Raw genomic sequence first — 27,600 nt, forward strand, 5'->3', positions numbered from 1 at the left:
TCTCTCTATATATACAATATATATAATATATACTTCTATATTCTGTCCATATAGAATACATTCTATATATTTATATATGTTCTGTGTCTATATCTCTAGCTATCAGCTATATGTAGCATATAAAATGATCAATAGAATCATGATCAATAGAATGCCAACATTAAGTAATTTAACTTATTGTATACTTCCAAAGATTATTTCAAACGTTTTCTTAAATAACCTGGACGTGAACTATTTTGTAGGTTACTATCTATTAACATCTACAAAACATACAGAGTTTGGGGTTTTAGAGTGTTTGATCTTCACCTGTATAATCTGCCTCTGGTGGATACTTTTTGGCAATCAGACTATGCCATAGGATAATTCTGTCTTTCCGTCTTCTCTGAGGGAAGTATGTGTTGGTTAACTTTCTGTTTGGCCCCAAGACTCATTCTCTGCTTTTCTCTGCCCTGCTCTGTGTCCCGCGGTGCTGCCTTGCTCGGGCTTCATCGCTGGATGCCCTTGACCTCTAGCTACTGGTTGGGTCAGTTAGTGGGGGCACTGGCAGGAGGCTGGAGGGTGGGAGGAGCGGGCTGAGGTATTTACTTCCTTAGCAACTGGGCTTCGGTCTGGTCAGTGGGCGCCTCCCTCTGTGTGCTCTTCCACAGGGCAATTCTCTCCCACTCCAGTAACGCTGTGGCCCTTGAGGGAGGTCAGCACTCACTGTTGCTGGACTGTGTGCTTCACTTTCCTTCTTTGGGAACCTTAACCCTGATGTTTTTGCAAGTAACTCCTTCATTCAGTTTGCTTCAGTTAAACCTTTTTGGTGTACTTTCAGTGTTTTCAGGGCCCTGCCTGTTATATGTTCGTTTGGCTCACCCCAAAGATCACAGTTAAAACATAGGGGACCCTCCAAGACATCTTAGTTTACCCTCTCATATTATCTGATCCAGTCCCTCTCTTGGTCTGTAGGATGTCTGCAGTGGTCCTGAGTGCTGGTCATGGTTGGGGACTGCCTTGCAATAAGCTTGTACTCCCTGAGCCTGTACTGAGCCAACATGACTTAGTGTAGCCCATGATTGGTTCCTGCCCAGAGTTAGAATGGGAAAGTGACAAAGCCCCTCATGGAACTCCTGGCAGATTTCTCCCCAATATGATATACACAAAGCCACTGTCTAGAGTGGAGTGGCCTGTCCCTAAAACTTATTGACTCTTCATATAGAACATGGATCCAGGAAGCACAGTTTCCATTTACCATGGAGGAGTTTTAGCATATTTATTATTATATTATTGATATATATAATATTATTATATTATATTATTCCAGTTCCAGTTCAGTCACTCAGTTGTGTCTGACTCTTTGCAACCCCATGAATCGCAGCACGCCAGGCCTAGGCCCTCACCAACTCCCGAAGTTTACTCAAACTCATGTCCATCGAGTCAATGATGCCATCCAGCCAGCTCATCCTCCGTCATCCCCTTCTCCTCCTGCCCACAATCCCTCCCAGCATCAGGGTCTTTTCCAATGAGTCAACTCTTCGCATGAGGTGGCCAAAGTACTGGAGTTTTAGCTTTTAGCATCAGTCCTTCCAATGAACACACAGGACTGATCTCCTTTAGAATGGACTGGTTGGATCTCCAAGGGACTCTCAAGAGTCTTCTCCAACACCACAGTTCAAAAGCATAAACTCTTCGGTGCTCAGCTTTCTTCACAGTCCAACTCTCACATCCATACATGATCCAGGAAAAACCATAGCCTTGACTAGACGGACCTTTGTTGGCAAAGTAATGTATCTGCTTTTCAATATGCTATCTAGGTTGGTCATAACCTTCCTTCCAAGGAGTAAGTGTCTTTTAATTTCATGGCTGCAGTCACCATCTGCAGTAATTTTGGAGCCCCCAAAAATAAAGTCTGACACTGTTTCCACTGTTTCCCCATCTATTTCCCATGAAGTGATGGGACCAGATGCCATGATCTTAGTCTTCTGAATATTGAGCTAAAGCTAACTTTTTCACTCTCCACTTTCACTTTCATCAAGAGGCTCTTTAGTTCCTCTTCACTTTCTGCCATAAGGGTGGTGTCATCTGCATATCTGAGGTTATTGATATTTTCCCCAGCAATTTTGATTCCAGCTTGTGCTCCTTCCAGCCCAGCATTTCTCAGGATGTACTCTGCATATAAGTTAAATAAGCAGTTGACAGTATACAGCCTTGACGTACTCCTTTTCCTATTTGGAACCAGTCTGTTGTTCCATGTCCAGTTCTAACTGTTGCTTCCTAACCTGCACACAGGTTTCTCAAGAGGCAGGTCAGGTGGTCTGGTATTCCCATCTCTTTCAAAATTTTCCACAGTTTATTGTGATCCACACAGTCAAAGACTTTAGCATAGTCAAAGGGACTATGGTTTCAATGTGTCTGCCCTCTGATGCCCTCTAGCAACACCTACTGTCTTACTTGGGTTTCTCTTACCTTGGTTGTGGGGTAAAGTGCAGCAAAGTGCAGCCGCTGCTCCTTACCTTGGATGAGGGGTATCTCCTCAGGGCCGCCCCTCCTGACCTTGAACTTGGAGTAGCTACTCTCGGCCATCCTGCACCCGTGCAGCTGCCGCTCCTTGGACGTGGAGTTGCTCCTCCCATATTATATTATTATTGATCTATTATTATCTGGAAATATGTTCACAAATAATTATAGCATCAATTCCTTTTTTAAAATTTATTTATTTAATAGGATAATTAAACATGAATAGGCCATAGGCATACACATGTTCCCTCTCTCCTGAGCCCCGCATTCCTCCTCCCTCCATAGCCTATCCCTACAGGTTGTCCCAGAGCAATGGCTTTGGGTTCCCTGGGTCATACATCAAACTCCCACTGGCTATATATTTTACGTATGGTAATGCGTATTTTGCATATGTTTCAATCTATAGCAACATAATGTGTATATTTCAATGTATAACATCAATTTCTACCTTGACATCATAAAGTAACTTTCCTAAAAAACAAACAAAAAAAACCCCTTTCAAATTATCAAGAGAAATTGTCAAGGATTTTAAGTTGGATCCTTAAGTGATTAACTTTGTGTGAAGATATTTTTTAATTAAGGAATTTATTGTTTCCAGTAGAGAGGGAAACAACAACCAAAAAAACCCCCAAAACACGAACCTTTTTATTTTTTCTTTTTTTCAGTTTTATTTATTTATTTATTTTTATTTTACAATATTGTATTGGTTTTGCCATACATTGACATGAGTACACCATGGGTGTACATGTGTTCCCCATCCTGAAATCCCTCCCACCTCCCTCCCCATCCCATCTCTCTGGGTCACCCCAGAGCACCAGCCCCGAGCACCCTGTATCATGCATCAAACCTGGACTGGCAATTCGTTTCACATATGATATTTTACATGTTTCAATGCCATTCTCCCATATCATCCCACCCTTGCCCTCTCCCACAGAGTCCAAAAGACTGTTCTATACATCTGTGTCTCTTTTGCTATCTCGAATACAGGGTTATCGTTACCATCTTTCTAAATTCCATATATATGCATTGCTGCTGCTGCTGCTGCTGCTAAGTCGCTTCAGTTGTGTCAGATTCTGTGCGACCCCATAGACGGCAGCCCACCAGGCTCCCCCATCCCTGGGATTCTCTAGGCAAGAACGCTGGAGTGGGTTGCCATTTCCTTCTCCAAGGCAGGAAAGTGAACAGTGAAAGTGAAGTCGCTCAGTCATGTCCAACTCTTAGCGACCCCGTGGACTGCAGCCTACCAGGCTCCTCTGTCCATGGGATTTTCCAGGCAAGAGTACTGGAGTGGGGTGCCATTGCCTTCTCCAATATATGCATTAGTATACTGTATTGGCAATGGCACCCCACTCCAGTACTCTTGCCTGGAAAATCCCATGGATGGAGGAGCCTGGTAGGCTGGAATCCATGGGGTCGCTGAGGGTCGGACATGACTGAGCGACTTCACTTTCACTTTTCACTTTCCTGCATTGGAGAAGGAAGTGGTAACCCACTCCAGTGTTTTTGCCTGGAGAATCCCAGGGACGGGGGAACCTGGTGGGCTGCCGTCTATGGGGTCGCACAGAGTCGGACACGACTGAAGTGACAGCAGCAGCAGCATACTGTATTGGTGTTTTTCTTTCTGGCTTACTTCACTCTGTATGATAGGCTCCAGTTTCATCCACCTCATTAGAACTGATTCAAGTGTATTCTTTTTAGTGGCTTAGTAATATTACATTATGTATATGTACCACAGCTTTCTTATCCATTCGTCCACTGGTGGACATCTAGGTTGCTTCCATGTCCTGGCTATTATAAACTGTGCTGTGATGAACATTGGGGTACATGTGTCTCTTTCACTTCTGGTTTCCTCAGTGTGTATGCCCAGGAGTGGGATTGCTGGATCATAAGGCAGTTCTGTTTCCAGTTTTTTAAGGAATCTCCACACTGTTCTCCATAGTGGCTGTACTAGTTTGCATTCCCACCAATAGTGTAAGAGGGTTCCCTTTTCTCCACACCCTCTCCAGCATTTATTGCTTGTAGAGTTTTGGATAGCAGCCATTTTGACTGGTGTAAAATGGTACCTCATTGTGGTTTTGATTTGCATTTCTCTGATAATGAGTGATGTTGAGCCTCTTTTCATATGCTTGTTAGCCATCTGTATGTCTTCTTTGGAGAAATGTCTGTTTAGTTCTTTGGCCCACTTTTTGACTGGGTTGTTTATTTTTCTGGAATTGAGCTACAGGAGTTGCTTGTATATTTTTGAGATTAATTATTTGTCCATTGCTTCATTTGCTATTATTTTCTCCCATTCTGAAGGCTGTCTTTTCACCTTGCTTGTAGTTTCCTTTGTTGTGCAGAAGCTTTTAATTTTAATTAGGTCCCATTTGTTCATTTTTGCTTTTATTTCCAATATTCTGGGAGGTGGATTATAGAGGATCCTGCTGTGGTTTATGTCAGAGAAACACTAACCTTTAAATACTAGATTTATTTTTGGTGTAGTAGGGAGAAAGTGAATACAGAAAAGTATGTGGGCAGTTATAATCACCTGGATTTTCATAATTAGGATAAATGTTAGCATTTTGCCATATTTGCTTCAAATCAATGTTTTTAAAAATTTGTTTTATTATTATTATTTTTAATTTTTGACCTTGAAAATGCCTTTAAAAGTCCCATGGGATCCTCTCTCAGGTCCCATTTTCCTCCCATACTCCTAGGAGAAATTATTATAAAGAATTTGGTATGTATCCAATCCATGCGAAGTTAATGCATACAATAATTTATTTACTTTGACATCTATGAGTATTCTATTATACAATTACACCTCAATTTATATGCCTAATTTCCTGCTGATGGACTTCTAGTTTTTTTCCAATTACCCTGCTGCGAGCAATGTTGACATGAACATGCTAGTCTGTGTTTCACTGAGCACTTTTTTTCCAGGGTTTATACCTAGACATGGAGTTGCTGGGCCACGGGGATATGTTCATTTTCAGCCCTATGAGATAGCTAAAACTGATTATTTTAGTCAATTAATTTACTCTGACCACATGTGTAGCTTGAAACAACAAGTAATATTATTTGTTGTGTGTGTTCCAGTTTCTAGGACTGTGTAGCAAATTACTGCAAAATACAGTGGCACAGAGCAACTGTTGATTATGCTCACAGATTCTGGGCAAGGCGCAGAGGTGTCTGGGGCCTCAACTGAATGAAGCAAAAGCTGAGGCTAGTGGAATCATTCAAAGGCTAGTTCACTCACATGTCTGGTAGTCAATGCTGGCTCTTAGCTAAGGGAGGCCCTAGCTGGGCTGTTGGCCTGAACATCTCCATGAAACCTCTCCATGTGACCTGGGCTAAATCATGACACAGTGGCTAGGTTCCAAGGGTAAGGAGAGATGGCAAGAGAGAGAGAATGAACTAGGCAGAAGCTGTGTCATCTTTTAAGACCTACCCTTGGAAGTAATGCAGTCACTTTGCATCCTATTCATTAGAATCAACTCATAAAAGCTGGCCCCTTTTTAAGGGGTGGGAACAGAGGCTCCTTCCTAGCTCTCTATGGAGAAATGTCAAAGTCATACTGTAATAAAAGCATGGGGTGGGGGGTGAGAAATATACTGGTGCAGCCATCTTTGGAAATCTGCTACATTGTATTTTTGTTGTTTCTTTTTTATAGTAAAATGTTATTTTCTGCTTATAAAAGTAATACTAATTGCAGAGAAAAATTCAGAAAAATGCAGAAGGGTATAAAGAAGAAAATAAAGCCTATCAATTATCCCATCATCCAGAAATAGCCTGAGTTAACATTTCTTATGCATGTACACACATTTTTTGGAAAGTAAAAATCAGATCATAGTATACATACTGCATCTTCATTTAGCAAAATATCACTGACCTTTTCATCGTCAATCAATAGAGCTCTACACCATCATTTAAACAATGATACCTTCCATTATATACTGCCTTCATTTATCCAGTCTCCTCTTTATGGACACTTAGGTCATTTTAAATTTTCACTATTTGTATGTCTTTAAAGTATATATAAATGGTATTATACTGAATGAAATATTAAATATTTCTCTTACCCACTAAAATTATATTTTAAAGAGCTAAGTTAGTATGGATAGTAATCATTCATTTTAACATCTGTAAGTTAAAATTCTGTTATTCAGTTATAGAGTTATATTACAGTTTATGCATCTAATTTTCTGCTGATGAACTTTTAGGTTTTTCCCAGTTATGCTACTACAGACAGTGTTGAATGAACATGCTGTCATGTCTCGTATTTTTCCTAGTGTATTTTTGTATTTATACCTAGTCCTGGCATCTCTGGGTCATGAGGTCTTCTCATTTTCAGCTATACTAATAGCATAGCCATTAGTCACATGATTATTTTAGTCATGTGACTCTTTGCCATCGACTGTTGGATGGATTTCTGAGGTTTCTCGGCAAGGTCTGGCATTTATTAGAGTCAGCGTGCCACTTCAGTTCTAGATGCATGCCCATGGATGGTGGGTGACCGGAGTGAATGATTTATAATCACATGCAAGAATGAGAGTAGGCAGAGCTTTGATAATATTTTTGTTATATAGTATTTCAGTGTTTTGTTTGAAAATATTTTTAAAATGTCAGAAATATGAAGGTGTCATGCCTCTTTCATTTATTCAAGAAATATCTTGCCAAATATGAGTTAAACAACACTTTTTTATGCACCTTTGGCATAAAATCACTAAAACTGGTCTAAATAAACCTCAGAAACAGATGGTGTGAAGTCCCCTAGAAAAGTGACTTTATATTGGAACAGAAACATTACTGGTCAGAGACCAGTTATAACTGGTTTGACTCCGAAGATTTTTCCTGTTCTCTTGGTTCCTTTTGAACAATATTGCTGAGTTTGATTGCAAAGGGGGAACTTCATCAAAGTCATCTGGTTCCTTGGATCACATTACATAGGATCCTAAGATCCTAACCTGTGTTCACAATGGTACCTTTTGTCTATAAACCTCAGTACATATTTAAATGGATATTACTGGAAGGTATTTATCTGCTTACAAATGGCTTAGTGTTTTTTTCTTTTACATTGTGGCTTATTACAGAGTATTGAATATAGGTTCGCTATGCTATACAGTAGGACCTTGTTGTTATCCATTCAATATGTAATAGTTTCTATCAGCTCATCCCAGGCTCCCAAGTCATCCTCTCTCACCCTCTCTCCCCCCTTGGCAACTGCAAGTCTTTTCTCTATGTCTGAGTTTGTTTCTGGTTTGTAGATAGGATCACTTGTGTAATATTTTAGATTCCACATATAAGTGATGTCATATGGTGTTTGTTTTTCTCTTTTGGACTGACTTCACTTGGTGTGATACCCTCTAGGTCCATCCTTGTTGTTGCACATGGCATTATTTCATTCCTTTTTATGAGTCAGATTCCATTGTTTATATTACCACGCCTTCTCTATCCATTCTTCTGTCGATTGACTTTTGTTTCTTCTATGTCTTGACTATTGTAAATAATGCTGCTATGAACATAGGACTGCATGTATCTTTTTGAATTATAATTTTGTCCAGATATATGCAGATGGCTTAGTGTTTTGATTTTCTGGCAAGAAGTTGGCATTATTTCTCTTCTCTCCTGATCAGGTTCTATACTAAGCAACTGTACTAGATACAGGTTTTTTTTTTTTTTTTACATAGTGAAAACTTTTATATTTGGAATTAGCCAGCTGGACTCAGTTTAGATGATCCCAATTTTGTCGACAACATCCAAAGCATCATAGTCAGGAGCCAGTTGAACATATGCCTTCTTCTCTCCATCAGGCCTGATCAGAGTATTGACCTTAGCCACGTCAATGTCATAGAGCTTCTTCACAGCCTGTTTAGTTTGGTGCTTGCTGGCCTTGACATCCACAATGGATACCAGTGTGTTGTCTTCCATTTTCTTCATGGCTGACTCGGTGGTGAGGGGGAATTTGATGATGGCATAGCGGTCAAGTTTGTTTCTCCTGGGGCGCTCTTCTGAGGATATTTGGTCTGCCTCCTGAGCCGCAGGGTTTCGGGCCGCCGGAAGGTGGGCAACGTCCAGATCTTTTTTTGTGGCTGTGGACACCTTTCAACACTGCTTTCTTGGCCTTCAAAGCCTTTGCTTTGGCTTCAGCTTTAGGAGGGGCAGGGGTTTCCTTCTTCGCCTTCGGTGCCATCTTCATGAAAACGCTAGATACAGTTTTTAAGTGTAGTAGTTGTCATATAATCTAGTGCCAGTTAAAATTTTGTTTTATATTTGCTACAATTCCTTTCTTGAACCTCAGTGTAAGATAAACCGAAATCCTACTCTTTGTTTCTGCTTGTGTTCAAATTTTAAAAGAAAAGGGAACAGGGCTACTTTTAGATTGTAGTTTCTATTTGGAGTGGAAATATTTCCACTGTTTTGTACTAGCCCTGGGAAAGAAACCAGATTGCCTCTGGCTAAGGGTTCTTGGTTAACCAAGTGAATCCTCTCAGATTTTGGGTCCCTGGCATGCATGACTGAGCCACTAGAATCTATGAGCAGCTAGCTTCTGGGAGTGAAATAGGGCTGCTGAAAAAATGTGAAGCAAAATTCCAACATGGAAAATTACCCCACAAAGAACTGACTTGTAACTTAAGATATGATGTCACCACCTAATTTTCTATAATTGCATTTGCTATTGACCCTGTATAAGGATCCTCTTTGATGTTTTTAAGCGTTCTGCTCTCTCTCTCTTTTTAAAAAGACTTTTCCTGGGCTTCCTTGGTGGTTCAGTGGTTAAGAATCTGCCTGCCAATGCAGGAGACACGGATTCAATCCCTGATCTGGGAAGATCCCACATGCTGCAGAGTAAATAAGCCCGAGCACCACAACTGTTGAGCTTTGCCCTAGAGCCTGGGAGCCACAGCTACCAAGCCCATGTGCCTTTCCTGAAGCCTGTGAGCCCTAGAGTCCCCACTCCACAACAAGAGTAGCCACCGCAGTGAGAAGCCTGCACACACAGCTAGAGAAAAGGCCTGCAGGGCAATGAAGGCCCAACAGCCAGAAATAAATTAATGAAATTATTTAAAAAAGGACTTTTCCTACTTTGTGAAAAATGATTACAAATAAATATGATTGAAGATCATAAACTATAAAAGCAACCATGAAGAATGACCTCTAGGAAGCTCTGCTTATCGCAAAACTTGTGTTTCAGAGTCATTCTTGAATGACTCATCATAAAAGCAAATTTCCCAGACAATATTAATAAAGACAAATCTTGAGGAAATCAAAATAAACAAATTCTTTTTTAATAGAAAATAAATTTTATTGTGAAATATGTTTAACATAAAATTTGCCATCTTAAGCACTTTTAAGCTCACAGTTCTGTGGCAGTAAGTACATTTTACATTGTTCTACAGCCATCACCATCATCCATCTCTAGAACTTTTTCATCTTGCAAATCTGAAACTCTATCCATTGAACAAGAACTCACTACTCTGCCCTCCAACCCCTGGCAACCACCATTCTACTTTCTGCTATGAATTTGACTACTGTAGATCCTCGTATAAGTAGAATCATATTATATTTGTCCTCTGCTGACTCTCTTATTTCATTTAGCATAATGTCCTCAAAGTTCATCCATGTTGTACATGTATCAGAATATCTTTCCTTTCTAAAGCTGATAGTCCATTGAACATACAGGCCACATTTTGCTTATCTATTTATCCATCGATGGACACTTGAGTTGCTTCTACTTTTGACCAACAACAAATAATGCTGTTGTGAGGACTGTGTACAAATATCTGTTGGAGTTCCTGCTTTCAAATCTTTCGGGTATATACCCAAAGTGGAAGTGGAAATCCTAGATCATATGGTAATTCTATGTTTAATTTTTTGAGGAATCACAATACTATTTTCCATAGCGGCTGTATCATTTTACATTCCCACCAATAGTACTCAAAGGTTCCAATTTCTCCACATCCTTGCTAACACTTATTTTCTGTGTGTTTTAATAATAGTAATTCTAATAAGTGTCAAGAGTCATGAACATATTTAATGTCAACACATGTATAGTTATCCTCTTGAAAGACATTTATTTTTTCACTGTGAAAACAAAGCTATGATCAATAAAATCTTTGTGGTTGTGATTGACTGTAAGCTTGTATTATATTACCAAAAGTTGAAGTACTGGATTAAAGGTATATATATTTATGGTGTTTGCTGCCATTTACACTCTGAGAGTTTCTAATCGTTGCATACTAAACAAGACCAGCTATTACCAAAAAATTTTTTTATTTTGCCAGTATGATGGTCAATAAGTGATATCTCATTGCTTTTCTTATATTCTTTAAGGGACAGAGTTAATATCTTTTCATCTTTTTACTTCAACCCTCAGTCAAATGGATTGAAAATTGCTGATGAGCAGCTTCCCAGGGAAAACTGGGGTTTCATTACCAAGATAAGGATGGATATATATTGCATAAGCAAAAGCAGCATATTTTTATAGTTTAATTTTCACTTCTGAGTCATCTAGAATTTATTTTAATGGCTTCATTGTTTCAAATGGCTAGCTGGTTGTCCCAACATTGTTCACAGAGTAGTCCCTCTTTTCCCCAATGATTTTAAATGCTATGTCTATTATATTTTCAGTTGTACGGATTTGGATTTGACTCTTTTGGAGTATGCATTTTGTTCTATTTGTCTGTCAGTTCTTATGCTAGGAGTACATTGCTTTACTTATATAGCTATAGCTTTATATTTCAGTTGCCCATGGGACAAGCCTGCTCATTTTTTCTTTTTTTCCTCCCCAGAAATTTCTCACTAGTCTTACATGTTTATTCTTCTAGAGAAGTAATTCTCAGTGTTGGCAGCACATCATAATCACTCAAAGAGCTCTAATAAACACTTGGTCCTGCACTCAGAGGTCCTAATTTAATTGCTTTGGGATTCATCCTGGGAAAAGAGAGTTGTGAAAACTCTTCAGATGATTCTAACATGTAACCAAAGTTGATGGTGATTCAAGATGAAATTTAAGACTGCTTGGTTCCATTTCTGTTATGATTTTGGTGTGTATTTTATTGCAAACTGAAAGTGAAAGTCGCTCAGTCGTGTCCAACTCCTTGTGACCCCATGCATTGTACAGTCCATGGCTTTCTCCAGGCCAGAATACTGGAGTGGGTAGCCTTTCCCTTCTCCAGGGGATCTTCCCAACCCAGGTCTCCAGCATTGCAGGCAAATTACTAACCAGCTGAGCCTGTATTGTATTGAATAATAGATTAATTTAGAGGTAATTGACATCATTGTAAAAGTATGTCTGTTATAGACTCAGTTACAGTTATTTGGTTGAAAAAAATCAGAAGCAAATTTTTACTGACTTAAAGAAAAAATGTAACATAAGGAATTCCTGAAAGGATGTGGAGGGGCTAACAGATGTGAAGAAAAGCTGAAGGACTGGATTTGGGCATGAAAAGAGCTAGAGTACTTATAGTGATCTGCAGCTCCACTCAAATTCCTCAGATCCACCAGCTTTCTGTCCGAGGCTCAGTTTTCAGATTCTGGAGAGAATTCAGTGATTCTCGCTTGGGTAACTTGTTTACCCCTTGGCTGAAAAAGGGCTAGACACATAGATAACAGGCATAACAAGTCTGCACACAGTGGGACAGGAAACCCACAGAAAGTGAAAGTGTTAATCATTCAGTTATATTTGATTCTTTGCAACCCCATGGACTGTAGCCCACCAGACTTCTCTGTCCATAGAATTCTCCAGGCAAGAATACTGGAGTGGGTTGCCATTACCTTCTCCAGGGGATCTTCCCGACCCAGGGATCGAACCCCAGTCTCCCACATTGCAGGCAGATTCTTTACTGTCTGAGCCACCAGGGAAGCCACAGAATAGGAAGCAGTTGTTCCAGAAACAGAAGCCTGGATGTTCTGGGGGACAAAGGCAGTAACAATGACAACAAGGGCAACAGAAATAGGTGTGCAGTACACCCATGTTGGAGAAGGCGATGGCACTCCACTCCAGTGCTCTTGCCTGGAAAACCCCATGGACGGAGGAGCCTGGTGCGCTGCAGTCCATGGGGTCGCTAGGAGTCGGATACGACTGAGTGACTTCATTTTCACTTTTCACTTTCATGCATTGGAGAAGAAAATGGCAACCCACTCCAATCTTCTTGCCTGAAGAATCCCAGGGACGGGGGAGTCTGGTGGGCTGCCGCCTATGGGGTCACGCAGAGTCGGACACGACTGATGCGACTTAGCAGCAGTAGCAGTGTTTCTTGTTGTTTTATGATTTTCTTAATTTGTACACTACTTATTTTGTTTATTTATAAGTGTCTTATGCATTTTGTTTCTATTGTGAATACCATCTTTTTTTTAACTGATATTGTCAACATATAAAAAAGCTTAGTGTTTAAAAAAAATTTCAGTTTTACTGAGGTATAATTGAGAAAGCTTTGTGTTTAATGTTAATTTGACCACCTAATAGAACTCTCTAATGATTTTAATACCTTTGCGATTCAACCTGCCATGTTTTTCAGATAGATAGTAACATCTGAAAAATGATAATTTTGTCTGTTTCCAATATTCTGCACCTCTTTTTTCCCATTTCTGGTTGTTTGACAAGGACTTCTACAAGATTAAATCATAGACAACTTTAGCTTATTCATTATATTTATGGAAATAATTCTTATATCTAATTATTAAATGTGACACTATTTTGAATATATAATTTGTCATGTTTAAGACATCTTTGTGTCACTATTTTTTAAACTTTGGTTTTAATTGTCAATTGAGCACAATATTGTTGTTGTTTAGCTGCCAAGATGTGTCCAAGTCTTTGGTGACTCCATGGACTATAGTCTACCAGGCTCCTCTGTCCATGGAATTTCCCAGACAAGAATACTGGAGTGGGTTGCCATTTCCTTCTCCAGGAGATCTTCCTGACCTGGGGATCAAATTAATCAGCAATTGATGTGGAATTTTTTAAATGACTTTTGGAATCTCTTAATGATGTGGTTTTTTACCTTGAAAAATTATGATGATGAATTTTATTAATAGAATTTGTATGCTGAACCAGCTTTACATTTTTGAAATGAACTCTACTTGGTTTGGTATACTATTCTGTTAATCTAATGCTGGATTCACTTGGTAATGTTTTACAGAAGATGCTTGCATCAGTATTTATACTTAGGGTGTTTTGTAATTGATTTGTAATTTTTGCCCTTTGTTTTCAGCACTATGCTGGCTGTCAAAAATATTTGGAAGGCTTGCATTCTTTTACTATGTGCTGGAATGATTTAAATAGCATAGATAGAAATGCTCTTGATGATTTCAAGGAATTCACATGTCAAATCATCTGGACCTGGAACTTTTTAAAATGCTTTGTCAAGATTCTCCATTCATCCCACCATTACTCAATGGAATAAAATTTAATAATTCATATATTCCTAGAAAATTCTTAGCTGCCTTCAGGTTTTATATATATTAGTAACGTTAAATGAAGTATCCACTGACAAATATCTTTAGTTTCCTTTGTATCCGTGTGTGTGTGTGTTTTTTTTTTTTTCTGTCTTTCTAATTTTTTGTATTGGGGAAGAATCTAACTTAAATATTACCAGTATGTCCTGCTGCTGCTGCCAAGTCGCCTCAGTCGTGTCCGACTCTGTACGACCCCATAGACGGCAGCCCACCAGGCTCCCGCATCCCTGGGATTCTCCAGGCAAGAACACTGGAGTGGGTTGCCATTTCATTCTCCAATGCAGGAAAGTGAAAAGTGAAAGTGAAGTAGCTCAGTCGTGTCCGACTCTTTGCGACCCCATGGACTGCAGCCTACCAGGCTCCTCCATCCATGGGATTTTCCAGGCAAGAGTACTGGAGAGTATGTCCTACTGAAGGACTATTTTTGGTGGATCTCTTGTAAATGATGTTTCTTGCAAGGTTGTTTAAAATTTTACTATATGCCATTCTCCATATTAATTTATAAAAGTATGGGGTTGGCCAAAAAGTTCATTCAGGTTTTCTGTAACATGGAAAAACCTGAACTAACTTTTTGGCCAACCCAATAGCATGTTCTAAGTTGCTCAGTCATGTCCAACTCTTTGCCAACTCTTTAACCCTATGGACCATAGCCCACCAGGCTCCTCTGTCTATGGGATTTCCCAGGCAAGACTACTTGAGTGGGTTGCCATACTCTCCTTCAGGAGATCTTCCCAACCTAGGGGTCAAACTTGCATCTCTTGTACTTCTCCTGCAGTGGCAGGTGAGTTCTTTACCACTAACATACCCATAAAATGTTACTTTTTAATTTGTAAGTCACTTTTCAGTTCAGTTTAGTTCAGTTGCTCACTTGTGTCCAACTCTTTGCGACCCTATGAATCGCAGCACGCCAGACCTCCCTGTCCATCACCAACTCCCAGAGTTCACTCAGACTCACGTCCATCGAGTCAGTGATGCCATCCAGCCAGCTCATCCTCTGTCATCCCCTTCTTCTCCTGCCCCCAATCCGTCCCAGCATCAGAGTCTTTTCCAATGAGTCAACTCTTCGCATGAGGTGGCCAAAGTATTGGAGTTTCAGCTTTAGCATCATTCCTTCCAAAGAAATCCCAGGGCTGATCCTGCAGTCCAAGGGACTCTCAAGAGTCTTCTCCAACACCACAGTTCAAAAGCATCAATTCTTCAGTGCTCAGCTTTCTTCACAGTCCAACTCTCACATCCATACATGACCACTGGAAAAACCATAGCCTTGACTAGCTGGACGTTTGTTGGCAAAGTAATGTCTCTGCTTTTGAATATGCTGTCTAGGTTGGTCATAACTTTCCTTCCAAGGAGTAAGCGTCTTTTAATTTCATGGCTGCAGTCACCATCTGCAGTGATTTTGGAGCCCCCAAAAATAAAGTCTGACACTGTTTCCACATCTATTTCCCATGAAGTGAGGGGACCGGATGCCATGATCTTCGTTTTCTGAATGTTGAGCTTTAAGCCAACATTTAAGCCATTTTTCACTCTCCACTTTCACTTTCATCAAGAGGTTTTTGAGTTCCTCTTCACTTTCTGCCATAAGGGTGGTGTCATCTGCATCAGTTCACTTCAGTTCAGTCGCTCAGTCGTGTCCGACTCTTTGCGACCCCATGAATCACAGCACTCCAGGCCTCCCTGTCCATCACCAACTCCCAGAGTTCACTCAGACCCACGTCCATTGAGTCAGTGATGCCATCCAGCCAGCTCATCCTCTGTCATCCCCTTCTTCTCCTGCCCCCAATCCCTCCCAGCATCAGAGTCTTTTCCAATGAGTCAACTCTTCCCATGAGGTGGCCAAAGTATTGGAGTTTCAGCTTTAGCATCATTCCTTCCAAAGAAATTCCAGGGCTGATCTCCTTCAGAATGGACTGGCTGGATCTCCTTGCAGTCCAAGGGACTCTCATATCTAAGGTTATTGATATTTCTCCCAGCAATCTTGATTCCAGCTTGTGTTTCTTCCAGTCCAGCGTTTCTCATGATGTACTCTATGAAAATGAGGTCTAAACATTCCTGATCAGTATTAAACCATGTAAGATAGGAATCATGACCACTAGTTTGCTTGCCTCTTTGTGATTTCAAGGACAACATAAATAAAGGACAAAGCTGACCTGGATAAATGAGGCCTCATGTTAAGAATTCATTCTTTGGATTATCAGGATAAAGCTTCACCTGTTTCGTTCTACTGGTATAAAAACAAAATTTATTTTACAAAAATTTTTATTGAAATATAGTTAATTTATTATATTATAGAATTTCAGTTGCACATTGTAGTGATTTAATATTTTTACAGATTATATTCCAACACATGTACACCTGTGGTGGATTCATGTTGATGTATGGCAAAACCAATACAAGATTGTAAAGTAATTAGCCTCCAATTAAAATAAATAAATTTATATTAAAAAATAAAATTATCATGAATATTGGCTCTATTCCCTGTGCTGTACAATATATCCTTGTAATTTATTTATTTTATGCGTAATAGGTTTTATACCTCTTCATCCCCTACACCATTGAACCTTTTTTTTAGAACTTTTTTCTTTTTTAATTAATTTATTTTTATTGAAGAATAATTGCTTTACAGAATTTTGCTGTTTTCTGTCAAACCTCAGCATGAATCAGCCATAGGTTTTTATTGAGATCATGTAGATTTATATACAGTTGTAAGAAATAATGCAGAATGATCCTATATTTTTATCTACTTTCACCAATGGTAATATTATGCAAAACTACAGTATATGATATATATATCTCATATGTTATTATATCTATATATACGCATGTATATGTATATATACACCACATCTGCTTTATCCATTCATCTGTTAACGGACTTATAGGTTGTTTCCAAATAGTGCTTGTTTGTAAATAGTGCTGCAGTGAACGTTCATGTATCTTTCCAAACTGTAGTTTTGTCTGAATGTATGCACAGAACTGGGATTGCTGGATCATATGGTAACTCTATTTTGGTTTTTAAAGAAACTCCATGCTGTTTTCCATGGTGGCTGCACCAAACAGCAGTGTGGGAGGGTTCTCTTTCCTCTACATCTTCTCCAGCTTTTGTGATTTGTAGCCCTTTTAACGATGGCCATTCTGATTGGCATGAAGTGCTATATCATTGTAGTTTTGGTTGGCATTTCCCTAATGATTAGTGATGCTAAGCATCTTTTCATGTGCCTATATATATTGACTATTTGTATTTCTTCTTCAGAGAAATGTCTTTTTAGGTCTTCTGCCCCTTTTTTGATTGGGTTGTTTATTTTTTTGTTGTTGTTGTCAAGTTGTATGAGCTGTTTGTATATTTTGGAAATTAAGCCTTTGTCAGTTGCATCGTTCACAACTATTCTCTCCCATTCTCAGGATTTTTTCATTTTTTTTATGATTTACTTTGCTGTGCAGAAGCCTGTAAGTTTGATTAGGTCCCATTTATTTATTTTTGATTTTGTTTCTATTGCTTTGGGAGACTAACCTAAGAAAACACTGGTATGATTTATGTCAGAGAATGTCTTGCCTATGTTCTCTTTTAGGAATTTCATGGTGCCATATCCTATATTTAAGTCTTTAAGCCATTTTCAGTTTATTTTTGTATATGGTGAGAGAGCATGTTCTAACATCATTGATTTGCTTGAGGCTGTCCAACTTTCCCAATACCAATTCCTTGGTATTGGATCCACTGGATGTTTTTGCCTACTTTGTCGAAGATTAATTGACTGTAGGTGTGTGAGTTTATTTCTGGGCTGCCTATTCGGTTCCATTGATCTGTATGCCTGCTTTTGTATCAGTATCACACTGTTTTGATTGCTGTAGCTTTGTATTATATTGTCTTAAGTCTGGGATGGTAATGACTTTGTGCTTTGTTCTTTTTCTTAAGGATTGCTTGGGCAATTCTGGGTCTTTAATAGTTTCATATGAATTTTAAGATTATTTGTTCTAGTTTTGTGAGAAAGGGCACGGGTAATTTGATAGGGATCACCTTAAATTTGAAGATTGCTTTGGATATCATGTTCAATTTAACAGTATTAATTCTTCCAATCTAAGAGCATGGGTTATCTTTCCATATCTTTGAATCATCTTCAAATTCCTTTATTAATGTTTTATAGTTCTCAGTGTATAAGTCTTTCACTTCCTTAGTGAGGTTTATTCTTAAGTATATTATTTTGGAGAGATTTTAAAAACTAATATTTTTTCACACTCTCTCTCTGATGTTTCATTGTTGGTATGAAGAAATGCCACCATATTAATCTTATGTCCTGCTACCCTGCTGAATTTATTTTTCAGTTCTAGTAGTTTTTGTGTGAAGTCTTTTGGATTTTTTATATATGGTGTCATATCATCTGTGTCTAATGACAATTTTACCTCTTTCCTTCCAAGTTGGATACTTTTTATTTCTTGTCTGATTGCTGTGTCTAGGACTTCTATGTTGAAGAAAAGTGGTGAGAGTGGGCATCCTTGTCTTGTTCCAGATTTTAGTGGGAAGCCTTTTGACTTCTCACCATTGAGTATTATATTGGCTGTGGATTTGTCATAAATAGTTTTTACACTTTTGAGATGTTCCCTCTATACCCACTGTGGTAAGAGTTTTTATCAAGAATAGATGTTGAATTTTGTCAAACGCCTTTTCTGCGTATATTGAGATGATCATGTGGTTTTTGTCTTTTGTGTATGTGTTGTATCACAGTGATTGATTTTACATATGTTGAACCATCCTTGTGAAGAATCCCACTTGGTCATGGTGTATGATTTTTTTTTTTTATGTTGTGCTTTTTTTTTTTTTGGCCTCCAATTGCAATTATCTGAGTTCCTGGAAAACCCAGTTGTTGGACTGAGAAGGAATCAATAGACTAAATTCACAGCAGTAGACTCTAGCTGACAGGTTGTTTTGGTTCAGTGTCTACATAAAAGGAAAAAGAGAGGTTTCACCTCTGAATGTCAGAACTTTCCAGGAGGTCATGATCAGAGTTCTTACTTTGTAGAAGAAGGAACTTCGTTCCAATGAGTTTAAGTGACTTGCCTGAGGTCAGTCAGCTGTTTTCCCTGGACCAGTGCTACAGTCTTCTGGCTACTTGAATGAGTGGCTCAGTCTTATATTTTGTTTTGCAAATGGAGTCCAGCTGGATACAATCCTGGGCAGGACTCTGATGGGTCTGTCCTGAGTCATGCTCCCATCACTGGCAGGATCACTGACCACAGAAGGGTAGAGAGTACTTTGTGTTTCATCCAGCTTACATGCCCAATTCTGGTTTGGGAGTACAGTCAGTTCCCAGAGAAGCGGGGAGGATAAGGAAGACCAACAAAAACCATAAACAGTGTATGCGTTAATCAACGAGTCAAGTTTTGGCTGTGGTCCAGAGTAAATATTCTGGGTAATGTGCACACTTGGTTTTCACATGGGAATATTGTGGTTGGGATTATAGATAAGAAAGCCATGAACTATATAGAGGCTGCCTTACTGCTCAGAGGGAGACTCCCAGGGGAACTATCTGTTCTTGGGCCCCTATGTCCCAGGCTTACTTCCTTCACTACACACTTTGCTCCTCAACTCAGGGTAACATCAAAAACACTCACCCAATGTTACTGTGCAAACCAGTTAGTTCACAATAAAGGAAATAAACCTTCAGTCACCACACCAGTTGTACTTTGCTAACCATCAGAATGTTGTGTGGTGAGCAGAGGATCAAGGAATCAAAGGTCAGGCAGATGGCCCCAGTGATGCTCAATGAACTTTCTTTCAAAGGGTACAAGTTGCCAGCAAGTTAGCATCCCAGTCTCTTTCTCTGCAGGATCTGGCCTTGGCACAGTATGACTTTTCAGATTAGTTAATTTTTGGCTGTGCTGTGTGCTGTCTTTTCTTTAGTCGCTGCGAGTGGGAGCTATTCTTTGTTATGGCGCACAGGGCTTCTCATTGTGGGGGCTCCTCTTGTTGTGGAGCACAGGCTCCAGGTGCATAAGCTTGTTGTGGCACGAGGCTCAGTACTTGTGGCTTGCGGGCTCTAGAGCGCAGGCTCAGGAGTTGTGGTGCATGGGCTTAGGTGCTCGTTGCATGTGGAATCCTCTCAGACCAGGGATTGAACCCATGTCCCCTGCTTTGGCAGGTGGATTCTTATCCACTGCACCATCAGGGAAATTCTGACACCGTATGATTTTAATACTGGCCACCCAATTCCTGCTCTGTGAACTCTACTTTGTAGCTCCCATGCTAATGTTATCCTTTTGTCAACAACTTGGTGAGGTGAAGTCTGATTTTACAGAAGCTTCAGAAGCAATATACTCCTGATTTCCTTTCTCAAGACAATTCTCACTGCATAATAACATTAGCAATCACTTATTGACTGCTTACTGGATAGCAGCACTTTTTGGCTTCTAAGGCTAGATTAAATTTTTTAATTGAAAAATATGATTTTAAAATTTTTGACAAAGAGAAAAATGTTCACATTTTTTAAAGTTAAATAGTTCTGTGGGCTTTGTTATCAAAATAGTCTGGTCTCTTACTTCCTCATCCCCTATTTCGACCCAGTATGAAAATAAAATGAACTAAAAAAATCACAGTGCTTAGGAACAATTGGAGTTGATAGTCTTCTCTGGACATAAATATACCTTTATTTTATTTTTTATGAAAACATATTTTGTTATATATCCTATTTTGTAAACCACTTAAATTTTTTTAAATAATAATCCATGCTATGGATTAGCCAAATCTAAACTATTATACTTCAAAATTGTCTATAAAATTGCAACTCAGCCTATAACTGTCTCCTTAATCCAAATTTCATGACTGTATTTTATTTTATTACTTTTTATAATCTTTTGCTCTTAGAGAAGAAAATAATGTGTATTCACTTGTGTTATGTTCTTCAGAATTCCCAGTCTGGCAATTGGTTTCTGGAAAAGATTTCAGAGTCTTTTGTGGGCATGATAATCTTTGCTTTATGGGGGAGTCTGGAAGCCCTGCCAAATGGAGAGGATGGCAGAGTGAGCCATAGCTGTTCCCCTGCTCTGCTTTTCCTTTTCCATTTACTTCTAATATCTGATGCTCACGACTCAGACCATAGACTGTGCACTGGACATTTGTTCAAAACAAGGGGAAAGGAAGAGGAGAATGGAGAATTGTGGCTAAGTGGCTCATCTAGGATCATGCATCCTGCCAACATATAGGGGCGAAAGAAGTAGACAAACCGTGTCCCAATTATCACGCTTTGGAGAGGAAGAAGCCTGTCTCCTTCATCCCTTAGAGCCCTATATTGGTCAGTTCTAGTCTTTTACCTGGTAAACACTCAGTGTGTATTTGTTGTTGTTTCTGATGATAATCATGATAATAGTACATGCAGTACACAATATGGAACCTCAAAAAAAGCAAATCTGGATAATTTATAGATTATGTAATTGTCTACAAAGAAAACTCAAAAGAGTTGACAGGTACTTATTAGATTTGGTCAGAAAATATAGCCAGCTTGTTGAATTTATGTGTGAGTGAGTTGATTTTTCTATAGTTTCTCACCTACCCCACTCTCCATTTGATAAGTATCTCTGGGTGAAGCAGAAAAGGACAACCCTTCTGCCCTGCCCATCCAGACTTTGGCAAAGAATCACCACTGTGTAATAAGAGATGACAGTTTTGTTAACTGTGTATGAGGAAAAGAAAATGTTGAGAGCCAGTCCAGAAGAAAGGATGATCCTCTTTCCCTTCAGTGTTTTTTCTCAAGTGGATTTTAGATTGAAGCTGAGTCACAGCCCTGGAATAGAGAAATTTGATGTGAAACTTGAGGGCAGTCTCTAAACTTGGAATACGAGAAGGGTTAGAAGAGTCAATGCCCACAGGCAGGATTAGATAACCCTTGGGGAAAACAGCTTCTTTTCTTGGTGGCCTACAGGGAAATCTCACCCTGTGTGGAGACAGATACACTAGTAGGGGCCCTTGGAGACTTTCTGGATGTTACTTTGACTGCTCATGCCCAAGAGCTCCCTAAGCTCAGTTTGAAACTAGTGTGTCCCTATAGCGGCAATGATTATAATCACAGCCAAGCACACAAAGCCAACTGCATTGCCAGTGAGGCCATTAAAATATTGAAAAATAAATTTTGGCATTTATGGAGTTTCTGGCCTAATTTCCAATATTATAAAGTTTTTCCAACCAGAAAATTTAGCATTTCAAATGAAAACAAAGCCAAGGATAGAAATGTTAAAAAAAAATCACATTTTTACACTTAAATTTAATATAAATCCAAGAGTTTCTCTTTGTACCAAAACATAAATATTTTGTAGACTTAATCATGTGAAGGAAAAATTGTTCAATTTCAGTGCAGCAATAAGGAGTGAGTTGGATTTATTGAATTCATGTTCTGTGTTATATTTTTATGCTGCTGAGGAAAGAACTGACAGGTTGAGAGAGTTATTAACTTCTTGTGTGTATTAAAACAACACTTGAAGGCAAATGACTATAGATAAGACAAAATCAGTATAGCTTGTGATGTTACTTTAGTTTAAATCCAGGCTGCCCTGAAGCTCAGAGATAAAGAGCAAGAATAGGATGAATGTTTTCACTGAAGTTGTAACTTCAAATATTATGAGGTTCTCCGGAGGTTATTCAGTCTATTCCCTCTCTTGGCAGGATTATAGTTAAATCAGTTCAGGCAGATGGTAATCCATCTTATTTCTAAAATTGTCCACTCAAGAAATTCCACATGATAATTTTCTCTAAGGTATTTTCTATAGCCTCACTTGATTCTTCAAGTCCTCAGGAAATACATGCATACAATAATGGAATGCCAACTCAATGTGCAAATGTTCCTCCCAGTCCCCATCACTATGATTTGTAGACAATATCCAATCATATACCAATCCCTCTTCCTTCTCCGCCCACCTCACAGTCAACTTAACTAGCTCTTATCCTTTCTACTTCTCTTGTTTCCCTTGATTGCCTTTCTGTCCTGCCCAGAATTCCCCAGGAGGGTTTGTTTAAGACACTTTAGTGCCCCAGAAATAGGAAAAGCAACCCCTCCTCAGCCCACAGGGATGTTGTCAGCACCACGGACAGTGACTCACAAAGCGAGCCTGTTCATGAGGGGTCATCTTGCAGAAGAGCAGTATCTTTGAAGGCCTTTTAAAACTCATTCCCTGTTTCTTCCTAGCCTTCTATTTTTTGAGGTAAAGCCCTTTAATTTCTTCAACTTTTTGGTACAAGCCCACATCTCAGTTGTCTATGAGACTGACTGGCCCAGGACGACAGGAGGTAAACCCATCTGGGCTTGCTGAGGTCGGTTCATCACTTGGCCCTCCAGTTCAGGGAACAAGTTCCCAGAGGGCAGCAGAAAGGATGGAGTAGGCCCAAAAGGTGAATCTTCTTCCTCTTCTCTTGCAGATGCCCCAAATTGATTATATTTGACAAGAACTTAGTGTTCCCCCAGATGTACCATTCATCATGGCTCCTATTTTCTGGTTAGGAAACATTTGTTTTAACTCCAAATCCATTAAAAATTAGCTCTTCAGCCTTGACTAAGTCACCTAAAATCTTTGTCTAATCTGATGAAGGAAAATGTCACAATACTTCTCAAATTTTTAAGTCTATGTATTTTCTGATCCAACAATTCCAACATAGAAATTCTCCAATAGATACATTTGCACACATGTACATGCCACATGCGTAAGGTTGCTCATTAAAGGCAAAGATGGAGGGAGTTCTCTGGGGGCCTAGTGGTTAGGACTGTGGGCTTTCACCTGTGGCCCAGGTTCAATTCCCAATCAAGGAACTATGATACCCCAAGCCATGTGGCTCAGCTAAAAAGAAAAAGTAGCAAAGATCAAAAGCAACCTAAAAAGTGCATCACTGTAAGACTGTTTCAAATACATTATACAATCAAATACTATGAAACCATAAGAAAGAAGTTTGCTATATACTCATATGAAATATCTCCAGAATACATCATTACATGAAGAAGAACAAGGTTCAGAACTAATTAAATGAAAAAGAACTAGGTTCATCATCAGCGTACCATGTCTCCAGAAGAATATATAAGACACAGGAAAGGGCAATTGCCTCCAGGAAGAGAGACAGGTATTAGAGGTGAGGGGGAGTTGTTCACTGTAAACCCTTATGTTCCTTTTGAATGTGGACTAATGTGAATATTTTGACTATTTTGTAAAATAAGCAGGAACTTCCCTGGTGGTCCAGCGGTTAGGACTCTGTGCTTCTGTTGCAGCAGGCATGGGTTCCATCACTGGTTACCAAACCAAGATCCTACATGCCTCTGGACATGGTAAAAAAAAAAGGGGGGGGGGGATTTTTTTTTTTTTTTTAAATAATAAATTACCCATGACTCAGTTTTCTCAACTATGAAATGGACATATTCATACCTTTTTGATTATTCTGATAATAAAATAGAATGATGTATGTAAAGGTGCTTTGAAAATATAAATATTCTTCATATATAATGCTTATTTCTAATAATAATGTATGGACACTCTTTATGTCTTCTTTTTTAATTTTTCAGTGTATAATCAGACATAAAACTGATGTATGGCAAAACCAATACAATATTGTAAAGTAAAAAAAAAATAAAAAAATAAAGTACTGCTAAAGAAAAAAAACCTGAAATAATAGTATAACATAAATTAAATATTTTTGAAGCATTTTAGAGTTTATCATCATAATTATAGCTCATAAATAAAAGAAACTTTGTTTCCTCTTGAACTTCTCATGCAAGTCAGTCTGATTTTTAATAATTGGTACTTCATAGGTGCTAGAGAAGAGGGTGAAGCATGCTCAGGATGATTGTAAAGGGCCTAAGGAGATTAGTGAGTAACTTGTGAAAAACCACTGTGTCTAAGAACAGAAGGGAATCAGCTGGAGCATAAAAACACCAGTGTAACCCACTGAGACACCAAACTAGAAATTCCTTTGTTTAATATTTGGAAGGAAAAAACACTGCTTTCTGGGGAAACAAATCCTTTGGGTCCTATACGACACATTTTTAAAAAGTAATAATAAAAGCCAGTTTAGAGGTGTTCTTGTTAGTCCTAAAAGAAAGAAGGAGATTTGAAAGGTGGTAGTACACAACATCCCAAAGAGATGTGTTCAAAAAACCTCCCAGCTTTCCACATTCCACAGAGTCCCCCGAGATCATCCACACCTCATTAAATTTGTGAGCAGGCACAAGACTTGGAATCTCTGTAGGGACTTTTGGCCTTGCCTGGTAGAAAAACGATGAGAGATTTGTGGGTCTTTGTGAAGCAGACTGTACCAGCTTCAGCTTCTACCAAGTGAGAAGACTATAAAAGAGGAAAATAAACTCACAATCTCATTTCAATTTTTTTTTCTCCTAATGAATATTTTCCCTCTGCACAGTTGATGCCCAGAAAATACGATTTGTGTACAGAATATCTTTGCTTTCTCCTTTTTCCATCCTCCTCTCCTCCTCTTCTCCTTCTGTATCAAGAGTTGGCAAGGGCCGGAAAGTTGCATCTTTTAGGCTTTGCAGGCCATGCGGCTTCTGTTGCTACCACTCATCCGCCTCCTAGCGCAAAAGTCGCCACAGACAGTACAGAGATGAATGACCGCAGACACTGTTTACAGAAACAGGCTGCGGGCCAGAGTGGGACCATAGGTCGTAGTTTCTCTGCCTTTGTTCTATGCTGAAACAGTTTAATAAATGGGACCAAAGGGATACAATCTTCATAAGTGTTTGGTACAACAGGGTAGCCATCTGGAAGACAATAAATAGGTATCCATAACTCACATTTCTTTAAAAAGATCAAAGATTTAAATCTTAAAAAATGAACAATAATGATATGGAAAAGAACATGGGAAAAGTATTTTAACACCTCACAAATTCTTCCTAACTATGTAAAACTATTTTAAAATGACAGGTTCAACTACATTAACATTTTTGCAGAAAAACTATCAGCTCATTCATAAGACAAACAACAAGCAAAAAAAATGTTCCCAACACATGTCACAGATAATGGGATAACCTCCTTAACATATTTCTACAAATTAATAAGAAAAATAAACAACCACCCAGTAGAAAGTTGGGGAAACGCTGTGACCAGAATCCACAGAGAAGGAAATACAAAGAGTTGTCCAATATCTGTTGATGTATGGCAAAACCAATACAATATTGTAAAGTAATTAGCCTCCAATTAAAATAAATAAATTTATATTAAAAATAATAATAATAAATAAAGAAATTTTCCACATTATCCATAATAGGAGATACACAAATTTAAGTTATACTTATTGCATACGTTTTTTCACATATCAGATAGGCAAATTTCCAGATACTGGATAAAACATTAGGGTGGCAAGCACTCTTTATATTTCTGGTGGAATATAAATTGGTACAACATCTATGGAGGGCAATTTGGCAGTGACTGTCAAAATTTAAAGTGCACATCTTTTAACAGAGCAATTCATTTTAAAGAATTTAGCTTTATAGACATACCTGGGTGTACGCAAAATGAAGTCCATACAATGTTAGTTACTGTACTTCTTATAACAGCACAAAAGGAAATGATTGCATGTTCACCAATAGGGGATTGGCTAAATCTGTAATGACATATCCATACATCCATACCATGGAATATTGTTTAGCTATAAGAAGCAACAAAACAAAACAACTCTTTTATGTTCTGATATAGGTAGATCTTTGATATACATAATCAGAAAAAAAACCCTACAGAACAGTGTGCATGGTGGCTTCCAACTGTACAAAAGGAGGGCAGAATACATATTTGTGTATGTTTGCATAAAGGCTCAGAGAAGGCAATGGCACCCCACTCCAGTACTCTTGCCTGGAAAATCCCATGGACGGAGGAGCCTGGAAGGCTGCAGTCCATGGGGTCGCTGAGGGTCGGACACAACTGAGTGACTTCACTTTCACTTTTCACTTTCATGCGTTGGAGAAGGACATGGCAACCCACTCCAGTGTTCAACCCACTCCAGTGTTCTTGTCTAGAAAATCCCAGGGACAGGGGAGCCTGGTGGGCTTCCGTCTATGGGGTCTCACAGAGTCGGACACAACTGAAGTGACTTAGCAGCAGCAGCATAAAGGCTCCCTAGAAGTATACACAAGAAACAGATGTCAGTAACAGTGGCTCTCTTAGAGGGAAGTGGGAAGAATTGGATGGGTAGATGATAGAGGTAAAAGGAGACTTTTGACTGTATGCCTTTTCTTCTTAACTTTTAAACCACTTGCCACCATTATTAATATGCCAAAAATAAAGTTAGTGAGATTCACTCAGATAACTTGGCTTTACACACACAACTTTGTTGTCATTTTTAGATGCATAGATTTTATAGTACTTTGGGCATGCTAATAATAAAGTCCAAGTATTTAGTAAATCTTGAAAAAAGTGTTCTACTCCATGTTAGAAAGATGATTAACTGGAAGGATAAACTGTCTTACTGTATTGTTGTTGTTTAGTTGCCAAGTCGGGTCCGATTCTTTTGTGACCCTGTGGACTGTAGCCCGTCAGGCTCCTCTGTCCATGGGATTTTCCATGCAAGAATACTGTAGTGGATAGCCATTTCTTTCTCCAGGGGATCTTTCTGACCCAAGGATCAAACCTGTGTCTCCTGTGTTGCAGACGGACTCTTTGCCATTGAGCCACCTGGGTCTTACCAACTAATTA

At 39.0% G+C, this 27,600-nt stretch overlaps 1 pseudogene; it reads right to left on the minus strand.

Moving 5' to 3' along the window:
* Window positions 1-8,180: 8,180 nt before the first annotated feature.
* On the minus strand, window positions 8,181-8,692 carry LOC614649 (large ribosomal subunit protein uL23-like; annotated as a pseudogene).
* Between the last annotated feature and the right edge of the window lie 18,908 nt (window positions 8,693-27,600).

This window comes from Bos taurus, chromosome 9 (assembly GCF_002263795.3).
Source record: "Bos taurus isolate L1 Dominette 01449 registration number 42190680 breed Hereford chromosome 9, ARS-UCD2.0, whole genome shotgun sequence".
In the NCBI taxonomy this organism is placed as follows: domain Eukaryota; kingdom Metazoa; phylum Chordata; class Mammalia; order Artiodactyla; family Bovidae; genus Bos; species Bos taurus.